Genomic DNA, 12,156 nt, shown 5'->3' with positions numbered 1-12,156 from the left:
CACTGGAGGTTGAAAGGATGGATTGCTGAATGTAGATTAAACAACTATGTCTATGAAGGGACCACCATAAATGTATAAATGAAAATGAGAACATGCCCAGGCAATTGCAAGTGCCTCCCACTCTGTTTGAGAATACTGTCATTCTGTGGGTGAAAGAGCTTTGCTAACATATGCTATGTTAGACATTTGGCCATGTTGATCTACTTGTGCAAGGACAGCACCCAGGCCACCAGGGCTAGTATTCACCCAGGCCAGCAGGGCTAGCGTTCATTGGAGTCAAAATATGACATGACAACATCACTTGCAAGGGCGTTCTTGAGCTCTGTGAAAGCAGTTTGATGTTCAGCCAACCATCCCCATGGTTGATCTTTTTCTTTCTTTTTTAAGATCACTGAAAGGCTGGGAAATTGTGACAAGCCATAGGATGAATCTGCCACAATAATTTGCAAGTCCCCAAAACTGACACCTTATCCAATTGTGGTCAAACCACATGAATTGCCAGCCCACAATGAAAACGTCTTATAACACATACAAAAATAAATGACCAGATTCAAAGTAAAAACACAACATACAAGACCAACAAATATACAGAACAAATACAAAAATTGGAGAATTAATAGTAATATGTAGGTGTCCAGGCAAAATCCAAGATGTCTTCGGGATAAGGAATTGTACTGAGTACATGCAGTTCAAGTCATGAGTCCTTGATTCAGAAAAAAGAAAGCAACATGCTCTGTAATGACTGTTGGTGGATGACAAATCAAACAAGGGAGAGCACACTACAGCCACCCCAGGATAAGTAGCTGTTTGGCAAAGTGCTTCATCAGGGGCTGTTTCCCATTAGTACAGGCTGAAATAATTACATGAAATACATGAAACAGTATCTATTAAATAGTAAAACATTACCAATTAAAAACACAAAAGAATGAATACAAAAACACTCACATGAAGGTAGAGTAACATTACTAACATTCAAGCCTTTCCAAACATATTAAAGCCTCAAGATTCACCTTACTGATGAGAGCTCTTCACAGGTTATAAACAAAAAGAATAATTAACCCAAAAGGTTTTACAGCTGTTCTAAAGAAACCACAAACTTAACTTAAAGGTATAGTCACTCCTAAATACAAAAAGGCTAACCCAGAACTATACCACATTGATCATAAAGCTTGAGTGTAGATACAACCTGTAAGTCATCCCTTCAGTTACTGCAACCTCATAGACAAAGTACATGAAACGTACCATACCTTTGAAGGACCCAAAGTAACCAAGTAGATACAGGTGAAAAATACAGAGCCTCACAGAACTACAGGGGAACCACACCACCCCAAAACAAATGAACGTTGCAAACCCTGGGCAAAGAGCTGAATGTTGCATGGACTAACACAAACAAAAAAGAGAGAACCCGCAAATAAACCTCCATATTCTATACTTTTTGTAATGGCAGAGAAATAACTGAAGAAAGACCTCAGAGGAAATCTTTTGGCTGGAACACCATGGAGCGGTGAAACAAATCCTAGAGTTATATAGGCTGAGAGAACCCCATATAGATAGATCCCAAGTATTTCAAAGCAGGGAATGCTATAAAAAGCAGGACAGATGGCTGGACGAATTCAGACCTCGAGGTGCCTCAGAAGAATAATAGTGAATAAACCTTGTGCAAAATGTGGGAACAGTGTTCTGCAATCCGAACTTTGGCACTTCTTTCTGATTTACCAATGTACCAAAGGTTGCACAGGCACTGAATAACATAAACAATAGCTTTAGAACTACAGTTGGCAAAAAAACGAATCGGTGATGATTTATGGGTAAAAGGATGATATACAATTTTGGTAGGAACAGCTAATGAACATACCAAACAATGACCGCAAGGGGAAAAAAGCCAACTGGCTCAGAATCATGCTTATTCAAAGGTGAAAGATCAGTGCTTATTAACATGTCCCGAATATTAGGGGTTTTTCGATAAGCAATCGGGGTGAAACTTCACACCCTGGTAACTCAGCCACTATGTGCCAGTGCTTGTTAATAATATTTTTGATCTTATATGCGAGTATACTGTAATGACCAAATAAGGCGAGATGTTGGATTACGAATCATAGTGTGAAACAGTGACCGGCGATCTTTAGAACTGGCTCGGAGACAAGCCTGCTGAATAATATGTCAGCAGTAGCCCCAATCAATTAGTTGTGATTCCAACAAATTAGACTCCCTGACATAATCTGATGCATTTGTTGAATTTCGCTTAATCCTAAGAAATTGACTGTAAGGGACATTTCGCTTGAGATGTTCCGGATGGTACGAATCAAAATGGAGATGAACATTGGTATGAAGAGGTTTATTATAAAGACTGAATGCAAGCTTATTGAGATGGTCTTTGAAAACCCTCGTATCCAAATATGGGATAAGATCTTTGTCCCACTGATGGGTGAATTTGATATCACTATGAAGCTGATTAAGCCAGAGAACAAAGGGTTCAAGAGTAGAGGGGTTATTATAAACCAAAAAGATGTCATCAATATATCTTTTATACATTAATATGTCCTGGTGAAACAGATTGAATGTTGGACTGAGGACAAACTTCTCTTCCAATAATGCCATAAACAGGCAGGCAACGGAAGGGGCGAGGCTGCAAACCTTTGCCAAACCATTAATTTGAGCATCAATTCTATGCTTATCATGAGCATCAATTTATGTCCCACTGCGCAGATGCGGCAGCCTCCAAAATGGCTGCCATGCCAGGAAATAGGCCCAGAAAGGGCCAAAGATACCCAAACTGGGCGAATTTTAAAGGAAGGAAGGCCAGTGGGGGAGGGGGGAAACTCCGCAGGCCTGCCTGCCACCTTGGAGAAGCCCCCTGGAGGGGGGTAAGTTAAAAAATTAAAGGCTCATCGGATCAGACCGGGGGGTGGCGTTCGAAGGGGGCCAAAACCAAACTGGCCCAGTGCAGTTCAAGTTCAGTTCGAACTCGAACCAAACCGGGCCAGGTGGTTTTGTGCACATCCCTATCCTGTGGGGCATTCTGTTACTTCTGGGGAGCAGGAGGCCCCCAATCCCTGGCCCCACCACCCGGCTCCATGATGGAGCCAGAAATTGTGTGGGCAGCCAATCTGGCTGCCCAGGGCAAGCTGACTGCTTGAGTACAGGGAGAGCGGGTCAAGCCCACTCTCCCCACAGGCCCCCTGCAGGCTCTCCATACTACTCGTGTGGAGAGCCTCAGGGAGTCATGAATAGCAAATTCAGGAAAAGTAGGAACCACATTGAAAACAACAAAGGCAGAAACTCCTAAAACTGGAAGAATAACCAGTCACTGTTGGGAAAGTATGCTGTGCCCTGCCACTGAATGAAAGAAAAACTCAAAGTGGCTGCCACTCCACTCCTTCAGGCAGAGCTAAGAGACTATGCAGTAGATAAGATTTATTTATTTGTATTTATTGAATTTATACCCAACCCAAACGTACGTCTCTGGGCAGCTAATAACAATTAAAACACATATAAAAGTTAAAACAGTTCAACATATAACAACACATATAAAAGTTAAACAATACAATAATTTAAAAACATTTTTAAAAACATGGTTGCTACATGAAAAAATGGGCTACTACAAAAATCTTGTGTTACACAGTCAGAGGCATTCTTACCCCTGGACTTTGGGGCCATAGTCCAGGGCCTCCAAACCCCCTGCCCCCCCCCATCCTCTTTAGTCTGATTTGTACCCTCAAGAACCTACATGTTAAAAAATGATGCTTAACTTGCAGCGGGGGTGGGGCTCCAAAGACCTTTAGGTCCAGTCTCCAAAATTACTTAGATGCACCTCTGTACACTGTCTGTTATCTTTATGAAGAAAAAAATGCAGAATTCCAAGTAAGGGAGAGACATAAATACCTGGTTAGATGAATGGTGTGTCTTTGTTTCTGTCCCTTGCCTTCCTTTAATCCTCTCTGTGTCTTGAAGGCCTTTTCCTCTCCTTATTGCTTTCTGTTACTGAGGAGGGAGTTTTGTTGGTTGGTTGGTTTATGGAGGGTTTCTTAGTCACTCTCATTGCCAGTGTAGAATCCAAGGGAAAGAGTTATGGTATGCAAAGACAAGGCAGTGGAGTGGAATCAGGAATATTAACGGTTTAATAGAATAGATATGTACAGAGAGGCAAGTGCAGACTGCTTTTCAATGCTCTTGCTGCTGGCTGTTTGTTAGCCCCATTTTTAATCCAGGACTGGATTACAAGTAACTAAAGTCCCATTCAAAAACTGGCCTGGATTAAGGAATGGATTAACCAAAAATACCACACTGTACAAACATAGAACATATTGTTTGAATAACTCCATACATATTCACAACTGGAATCATGCATACACTGAAGCTCTTCCCATGATCAAGTGGGAAGGGCTACCCTCTTTTATGGGGAGGAAGCCCAAAAGTGCTTACCTCCCTACAGATTATCCTCCTTCAGGCTCTGGCAGTCGAGTGGCAGCTCACCTGGCAGCTCCGGGAGTCAGGCGCAGGGAAGCACCACTGTGTGGCACCCCATCACCTGGAGCCCCAGTAATCCACTGTGCCAATGCTCAGTGCATTCCTGGGATCCCCCCTCCTCTCAGAGTATGTCTGCTGTGTCTGCGAGCAGCCATGGTAGACACATGATCAATTTAACAAGGTTAACAGAGCACTAGCATCCCATGTGATGGCTGTACCATTAAAAATGAGATAGTCTCAAAGAAAAATGAAGCCAACATAATTGTTTTCAAAATAACAAAGAACTCTAAGCACAAACAGATTACAAATGACCATAACATTCTACCTATATTACACCATACTGCCCAGAACACCTTAAGCCCCACAAAGAGTGCATTGCAGTAATCCATTACACCATACTGCCCAGAACATCTTAAGCCCCACATAGAGTGCATTGCAGTAATCCAGACTGAAGGTTACCAGCAGATGTAATACTGTTCTGAGGTTGTTTATCTCAAGAAACAGACGCAGCTGGTGTATCAGCCTTTGCTGATAGAAGGCACTTCTGGCCACTGCCTCAACCTGGGACACCAGGGAGAGGCTTGAATCCAGAAGCTCCCCCCAGACTGCATACCTGTTCCTTCTGGGGAAGTGTGACCCCATCCAGAACAAGCAGATCAAACCCATTTCCTGAGTTTCAACCCCACACAATGAGTACCTCCGTACCGTCTTATCTGGATTCAGTCTCAGTTTGTTATCCCTCATCCAGCCCATCACTGACTCCAGGCAGGCATTTAGGGAGGTTATGCCCTCCCCCAATAATGCTGACATGGAGAAAAAGATTTGGGTGTCATCAGCATACTGATAGCAGTATGCTGCACCAAATCGCCTGATGATCTCTCCCAGCAGTTTCGTGTAGATGTTAAACAACATCGGAGACAATATGGAGCACACCATACAAAAGTTCAGATTTTGAAGAGGCACACCATACAAAAGTTCAGATTTTGAAGAAGAGCAGTCTCCAAGGGAGACTGTGTATCAGACTGTGTACCATTTGGAACCTGCCCAAGAGGTAGGAGCAGAACCACCGCAAAACAGTGCCTCCCACTCCCAACCCCCTCAGACGCTCCAGAAGGATGCTATGATAGTACCAGAAGCCGGCGAGAGATCCAAAAGGAGCAACAGAGTCACACTTCCTCTGTCAATTCCCAATTGGAGTTCATCCATCAGGTCAACCAAAGCAATCTCCACCCCATAGCCCACCCAAAAGCCAGTCTGAAATGGGTCAAGATAATCAGTTTCCTCCAAGACTGTCTGGAGCTGAGAGGCCACCACCCTCTCAGTTACCTCGTGGAAGCTTGAAGACAGGTCTGAGTTGCTCAACTCTGAGGGATCTAATGCAGGCTTCTTCAGAAGAGGTCTAATAATTGCCTCCTTAAGACAAGAAGGCATCCTGCCTCCCCTCAGAGAAGTTTTATTCATTTTTTTCATGTTATAACAAAGTAATTACAACAAAAAGGTGAGGATATGAGAAAAAGAAACAGAAACAAACAGAAAAGGGGGAAGGGAAGGGCAGGATGAAGGGGTTAACACAATTATTGATTTGAAATAAACAGAGGAAATGATGCAAATAACCCTAAATAGTGCTTCCAAATCCTGGTATGGGAGAGTTCTCTTTCAGCATACGCTGGTAAAATTTCAATTCAAAAGTTGCCAGTTTAGAGAGGTCTTCTATCCATTGATAAACTGAGGATCTGAAATGATCTTTCCAACACTGTACAATAATACGCTTGGCGACAAGTAGTGCACGGGAGAATCATGATCTGCTACCCCTGGAGAGATTCCAGACGTGGTAAAAAACCCCAAGAAGGATTGTTTTATCACAAAATGTGAATGCTTTATTTAAAAATATTTGGGCACCCGTGAAGAATCCTGCTACTTGAAACCATTGAGATTGTAGCACTATCTCATTTCTGTGGTGGTGCCGTTTCACTTTGCTTGAGGATAGTAGCCCTTGCTCTATACTGGTGGTGGAAATTCAGTATAAGGCAGTCACCAAAGTTAGCATGAGGCTGGTGCCATGTCAATACGTTGCACTGAATGAATTGCAGTGTATTGGACAGAAGATCTGAACGTTTTAGTTCATTATGATATTGAATCTGATCTTAACACTTCAAAGCATGATTAAAATCAAACTCATGCCAACTTGTCTCTTTACAGATGTATAGTTAAAGGTTTGCATCATGTCTTGTTTCAACACCATGCAAAATGGTTCTGACATACTTCTCATTTACTACAATGTATTTTTGAGACCATTTTTTCAGATGAGTCTCCTTTCCCCTTTCCCTGTGCTTTGATATTGGCATGTGGCTTTTTGGTGACAGTGACAGTACTCCCATTTGCAGGATTCATGCCAAGTGCAGTCAGTGTTATACAAGTTTGAAACCTAACCCATAATTGATGTGCATTTTCTAGAGACGTCTACCCTGAGCCTATCAACGGTGAATCAATTATGCTGTTTGGAGACTTTGATCACTTTCCTTTTGATAATGGTGCATCTAACTGTGTAATTAGTATTGAGATGACATTATGTAGCAGCTGTTTGTGGCGTTTCAGCAACTGTACACATGCAGCATGGATGCTGTTGTATTAGAACCCTTTGTTACATTTAAAAATATATATTTAAAACCACTTTACGTATTGAGATTTTAAAAGAATGTTTTCTAACAAGTTTTGCTAAGAGGACAAGTATGAAATACACAATAGCAGATGTTGCGAGAGTTCTTCAGAATCACGCAACAGAGAGCAGCCTGGTTGTCACAGCCACTTAGGGAAAGTCATGGGTTGGGCTTCCCATGCTGATGCTCAAGTGTGCTGAGTCTCTGTTCACACAGAAGTGAAGCTAGGTAACTTTTGATCCTGGACCTAATGAGCTTACAGGGTGGGGAGGTGGGCTGCAAAATAAGCATCCTCTCCCACAACTCTAGTTAAGAGTGCATTTTCGGGATGAGGGGAGACTACACAATCTCCAAAGGGTAGTAGTAGCCATTGATAGACCTCCCCTCCATGAAGTTATCCAAACTTCCTTAAAGCCATCCAGGTTGTTGGCTGTTGCCACATCTTGTGGCATAGAATTCCACAAGTTGATTATGCATTGTGTGATAAAGTACTTCCAATTGTTGGTCCTAAATTTCCTGGCAATCAATTTCTTGGGATGACCCCTGGTTCTAGTGTTATGTGAGAGGGAGAAAAAATTCTCTCTATCCACATTCTCCACACCATGCATGATTTTATAGACCTCTATTATGTTTCCCCGCAGCCATCTTTTTTATAAACTAAAAATCTCCAGGTGTTGTAGTCTTGCCTCATAAGGAAGGTGCTCTAGGCCCCTGATCATCTTGGTTGCCCTCATTAGCTCAGTATTGTCTACACAGACTGGCAGTGGCTTCTCCAAGGTTACAGGCAAGAGTCTCTCTCAGCCCTATCTGGAGATGCCAGGGAGGCAACTTGAAACCTTCTGCATGCTCACATGCAGATGCCCTCCCCAGAGAGCCCCATTCCTAAGGGGAATTTCTTACACTATTCACACATGTAGTTTCCCATTCAAATGCAAATCAGGGTGGACCGTTCCTGGCAAAGGGGACAATTTATGCTTGCTACCACAAGACCAGCTCTCTTCCCATAATAACAATTGTATGTAACAGTTGTTGCATACAACTATGTATGTAGATGTAACAGTTCCACTTTCACTAGATGTGAAGTATACTATGGATAGAGATAACTCTTTCTGGCAGCTTTATTGCAGTGGGAAAAAATTCATTAAAAATCACAGGATTTATGTGATTTCCTATTTCTTTGAAACAAAAAAACACAGAGCCCTGCCATCTTGGGCTACATGTGTGCACAGTTTCAGAACTCTCAGTCCAACCATTCTGGAAATGTAAAGGATTGGGTGAAGCGGGGGGGGGGGAGCATGTTGCAGTTCTATTATGTAAGCAAAGGGCAGAATTCTTCACATGGGGGTGGAATGATGGTCCAAGGTGGGGCTTCAGTTCCAGAAGCTTTTGTAATTTTCTACCATGAAACAATCCACTTACAGGACATGTTCTACATCTGTGCCAAATTTCAGCCACTTGTAGGACTTTTTTGAAGTTTTTTTAAAGTGCAAAACAATCAGTAAAAATCAATGGATTGACCAATCTGTCCTACATCTGTGCTCAATTTCAGAACTCAAGCCATTCTGGAAATATAAAAGTGGGGTGAAAAGGCGTGATGTTTACCCCTTTTAATGAAGGCAATGGGCAGATTCCTCCACATGGGGGTGAAATGATGGAGAGGCTTCAGTTCCAGAGATTTTTGTAATCTTCTGCCATGAAACAAGCAACTTGTAGGACCTGTTCTACATCTGTGCCAAATTTCAGAATTCTAGGCCAAGCCATTCCAGAAATATAAAAGGGGACCTCTCTTCCCTTTCAGTACATCATGGGGCCCGCTAGGAGAGTGGGCACATGAACCTAGACCCCCAGGTCCATGCCTAATGGTGCCTCTGTACTCACGTGGTTCTCTTCCTTCAAGAAAAGGGAAGTAAAGGAAAAATTAAACTAGCAGGCATCATGATAATGGAGTGTCTGGCTCATAAGTTACTTCCTCCAGGGGCTATCAGCATGGTTGATTCCCTTGAGGGAATTTTGAATTCATAAATAAATAAATAAAAACCTGAAGAAGGGCATATCTGCCAGTGAGGGAGTTTACACTTTATAGGTGTGAATCTCAGAAGTGGCACTGCACCCATGTGTAGCCTGTATCAGCTCTGTCGCAGGTACATGGCAGACACGTGGCTCTGTACAGGTGGCACAATCCATGTGAAGTACAATATTCTTGCATCATACACTGTGCCTCTTTCCAGGCTCTGCTTCCTGTATTTGTAACTACATGCAGCTAATGCACACAGAAATACTGAGAGTCTGGGAAATCTCAAGAATGGACATGTCCTTTCATTAGGACTTGGCTGGAATGCAAGGCTTTTACCATTGTGCTTATGAACGTGGCATTATGATTGTCTACAATGTGGCAGAGACGTGAGAAAAGATTGTATAGTCAGACCTTCAATTCTGCCCATCTTCCCCATGCTGTGCTGGCTGCTCCCCCATCCACTAGACTAGAGAAAAAACAACACCAAGAATGGGAGAGAGGGTGCATATGTACACTGGAGTGCCACAGTTATATTAGGAACTTGACATGTCCCCACACTGGCAGGATTAGACACCTGACAATGTGCCAGGAAGGATTGCAACTAGTAGGTCAACTTAGAGTGCTGGACTAGGACTGGGGAGACCCGAGTTCAAATCCCCATTCAGCCATGAAACTAGCTGGGTGACTCTGGGCCAGTCACTTCTCTCTCAGCCTAACCTACTTCACAGGTTTGTTGTGAAAGAGAAACTCAAGTATGTAGTACATCGCTCTGGGCTCCTTGGAGGTGTCACGCCCTCGATCTCCGACAGTGAGGATGAAGGGGAAGCTGTCAACTTTCCAGGCAATGCAGGAGTGTCTGAGGGGCAGAGACCGGCTGTCAGCGTTCATGAAACAGCTGTGGATAATGACTCTGAGCAGGCAGAACAACCTGAGGCAGCAGAAATCGTGAAAGACCAATCGAAAGAAGAGCTATGCAACCAACCCCCGCTGACCCCCCAACAGTGGCGTGTCATGAGATGCAGGGATCAATTGGAGACTATTAGGAAAAGCAAACGCCTCTTGCAGAGGGCTGATAAGCCTTAAATCCCTGCCAGCTGGGAGCTCTCGTGGCTTGCAATATAAATCACGTCGTCAGTCAGCTACTCAATGCTAAAAAACAACATTTGTCAAACTATATGTCGACAGCGTGCAGCCAAGTCCGGTCAAGAACTTGACAGGAGGAAGAGCAGGATATAAATGTTAATCATCTTCATCATCATCATCATCATCATGGGATCCAAGAAATCCTGCTGAAATATTTTGTTGCTGAAAGAAAGCAGGCCTAGGATAGTTCTGGATAGGAGACCACCTGGGAATCCATATCACCTTGAATTCCATAATGGAATTAAGGTAGAATCATAGGCGGAACTGGGGGGGGGCAGGCAGGGCACGTGCCCTAGGTGCCACTGAGGTGGGGGCACCACGCCAGTTCCTGCCACCCCCACCCCATTGCGCACCTGCCCAGCCTCAGGGTCCCTCAGCCACTTGCCTCCAGCTCTGGCTGATCGGTGAGGCCTCGGATTGGCAAGGCCTGCAAACTGCAGAGCTCTTCTCTCCCCGCCTCTCAGCTGATCGGTGGGTGGGCGGGGCTACCAGAGAGGCCTCCCAGTAGGCCTCCCTGAAGCCTGAACTCAGCAGGCCCCAGCAAGCCAGGAAGGAGGAAGCAGGCAGAGTTCTCTGCAGCAGCCCCTCTGCCCAGACCATCCAGCACAGCCTTTGCAGGTAGGCTGTGAATTTCTTTTTGTGGTTCCCCCCACCCCTATAGGAATCTGCTTGCCATAAGGCTTTGATATGGGGGGTGGGGGGAGACTGAGAAATCTCTGAATATTAAATTTAAAACAGACTGAAAAATGTGCTGGCTTTAAAACAAAAACAATCTAAAAAGGCCTATAAGTGGCTTGTTTCAGGGCAGAAAATTACAAAAACTTCTGGAACAAGTATATTTTATTTATTTTCATTCATTCATTCAGAAATGCACTTATGTTCAAGTTGTTTTGCAACCCAGAAGGTCTGAGTGAGAACTGTGAAGCATGTGTTGTGCTTTTATTTTATTTTATTTTTCTTGTGTGTGAACTGCTCCCCAATAACTTGCAGGGACTTCAGGGTCAATCTGGCCAACATGTGAATGCAGCACCTCCATTCCAGAGGAGATGTGTGTTAAAGGGCTTTAAAAGCCTCGTGTGAAAAACCTCCTGGAATCAAACTTTACTGAATTAGTTCAGAATTCTGAGAAAACAAACATAGGCTCACTCTGCATGGTTGAAAGTCTCCTTTGCTAATCTGCAGCAAGGGGGCCATTTTAATAATTAGCGTTGCTAGTGTGTTCTAGGCATTAAAAGTAGCACAAATATATAGTACTCAATGTATATCACTATATACTGTGAAGTGTGCATGTGTGTATTCAGTGAAATGTATTTCCAGGCAGCATACTTATTTTGAAATATCAGACTTAAATCCTTGGGGGCCTGGGGTGTGTGGAGGCCCTGGACTTTGAGGGGCTGGGGGCCCATTTTAAAATCTCATCTTGGCCCATTCCAACCTTGCTATGCCCCTGGCGGTCACTACACATGGGTTTCTGCACAACACCTGCACAGAAGAAACTTCCATGTAGAAAATGTGTCTCTTGTAAATTGACCCTGAATTTTCCATCCATGACTGGGATATCTGAGAGTTAGAGTCAATAATAAAAGAACAGCACACTGCTTGTGACAGGAAGGGGCAAATTACAATGATTTCTTAGTCTGGCAGGGGCTGGTTTTGGCCCTGGCAGAACTTGGCTGTCTGCTCCTGTTGCAAATGCCTCTGTCTAGTGTGGCAAACTAATGTATCCTCCTCCCTCTTGATGTCAAAGTAAGCACTAGTGTGGTGAATGCACATATACCCCATCATGAGCCAACAGTCATCATAAGACAAAGGCTGGCAGGAATCATTCACTGGTTTATAGACACACACACACACACACACACACACACACCCCAC

At 43.7% G+C, this 12,156-nt stretch overlaps 1 protein-coding gene across 8 annotated transcripts in view; it reads left to right on the top strand.

Annotated features, from left to right (window-relative positions):
• ANKFN1 (ankyrin repeat and fibronectin type III domain containing 1) overlaps nucleotides 1-12,156 on the top strand; it is a 376,151-nt gene that overhangs the window by 108,372 nt on the left and 255,623 nt on the right. Inside the window, exon 1 of one of the 8 annotated variants that reach the window (XM_053301924.1) lies at nucleotides 10,808-10,899. The exons of 5 other annotated variants lie outside the window; for them this stretch is intronic. The gene's annotated coding sequence lies outside the window, so the exon portion shown is untranslated. Of the gene's footprint in view, nucleotides 1-10,807; nucleotides 10,900-12,156 lie in introns of those variants that run through there. 2 more of the 8 variants (XM_053301923.1, XM_053301929.1) reach the window with 2 other exon arrangements.

This window comes from Hemicordylus capensis, chromosome 2, assembly GCF_027244095.1.
Source record: "Hemicordylus capensis ecotype Gifberg chromosome 2, rHemCap1.1.pri, whole genome shotgun sequence".
Classification (NCBI taxonomy): Eukaryota; Metazoa; Chordata; class Lepidosauria; order Squamata; family Cordylidae; genus Hemicordylus; species Hemicordylus capensis.
Note: the sequence above shows the minus strand (reverse complement) of the source record. Positions and strands in the feature narration are given on the sequence as shown.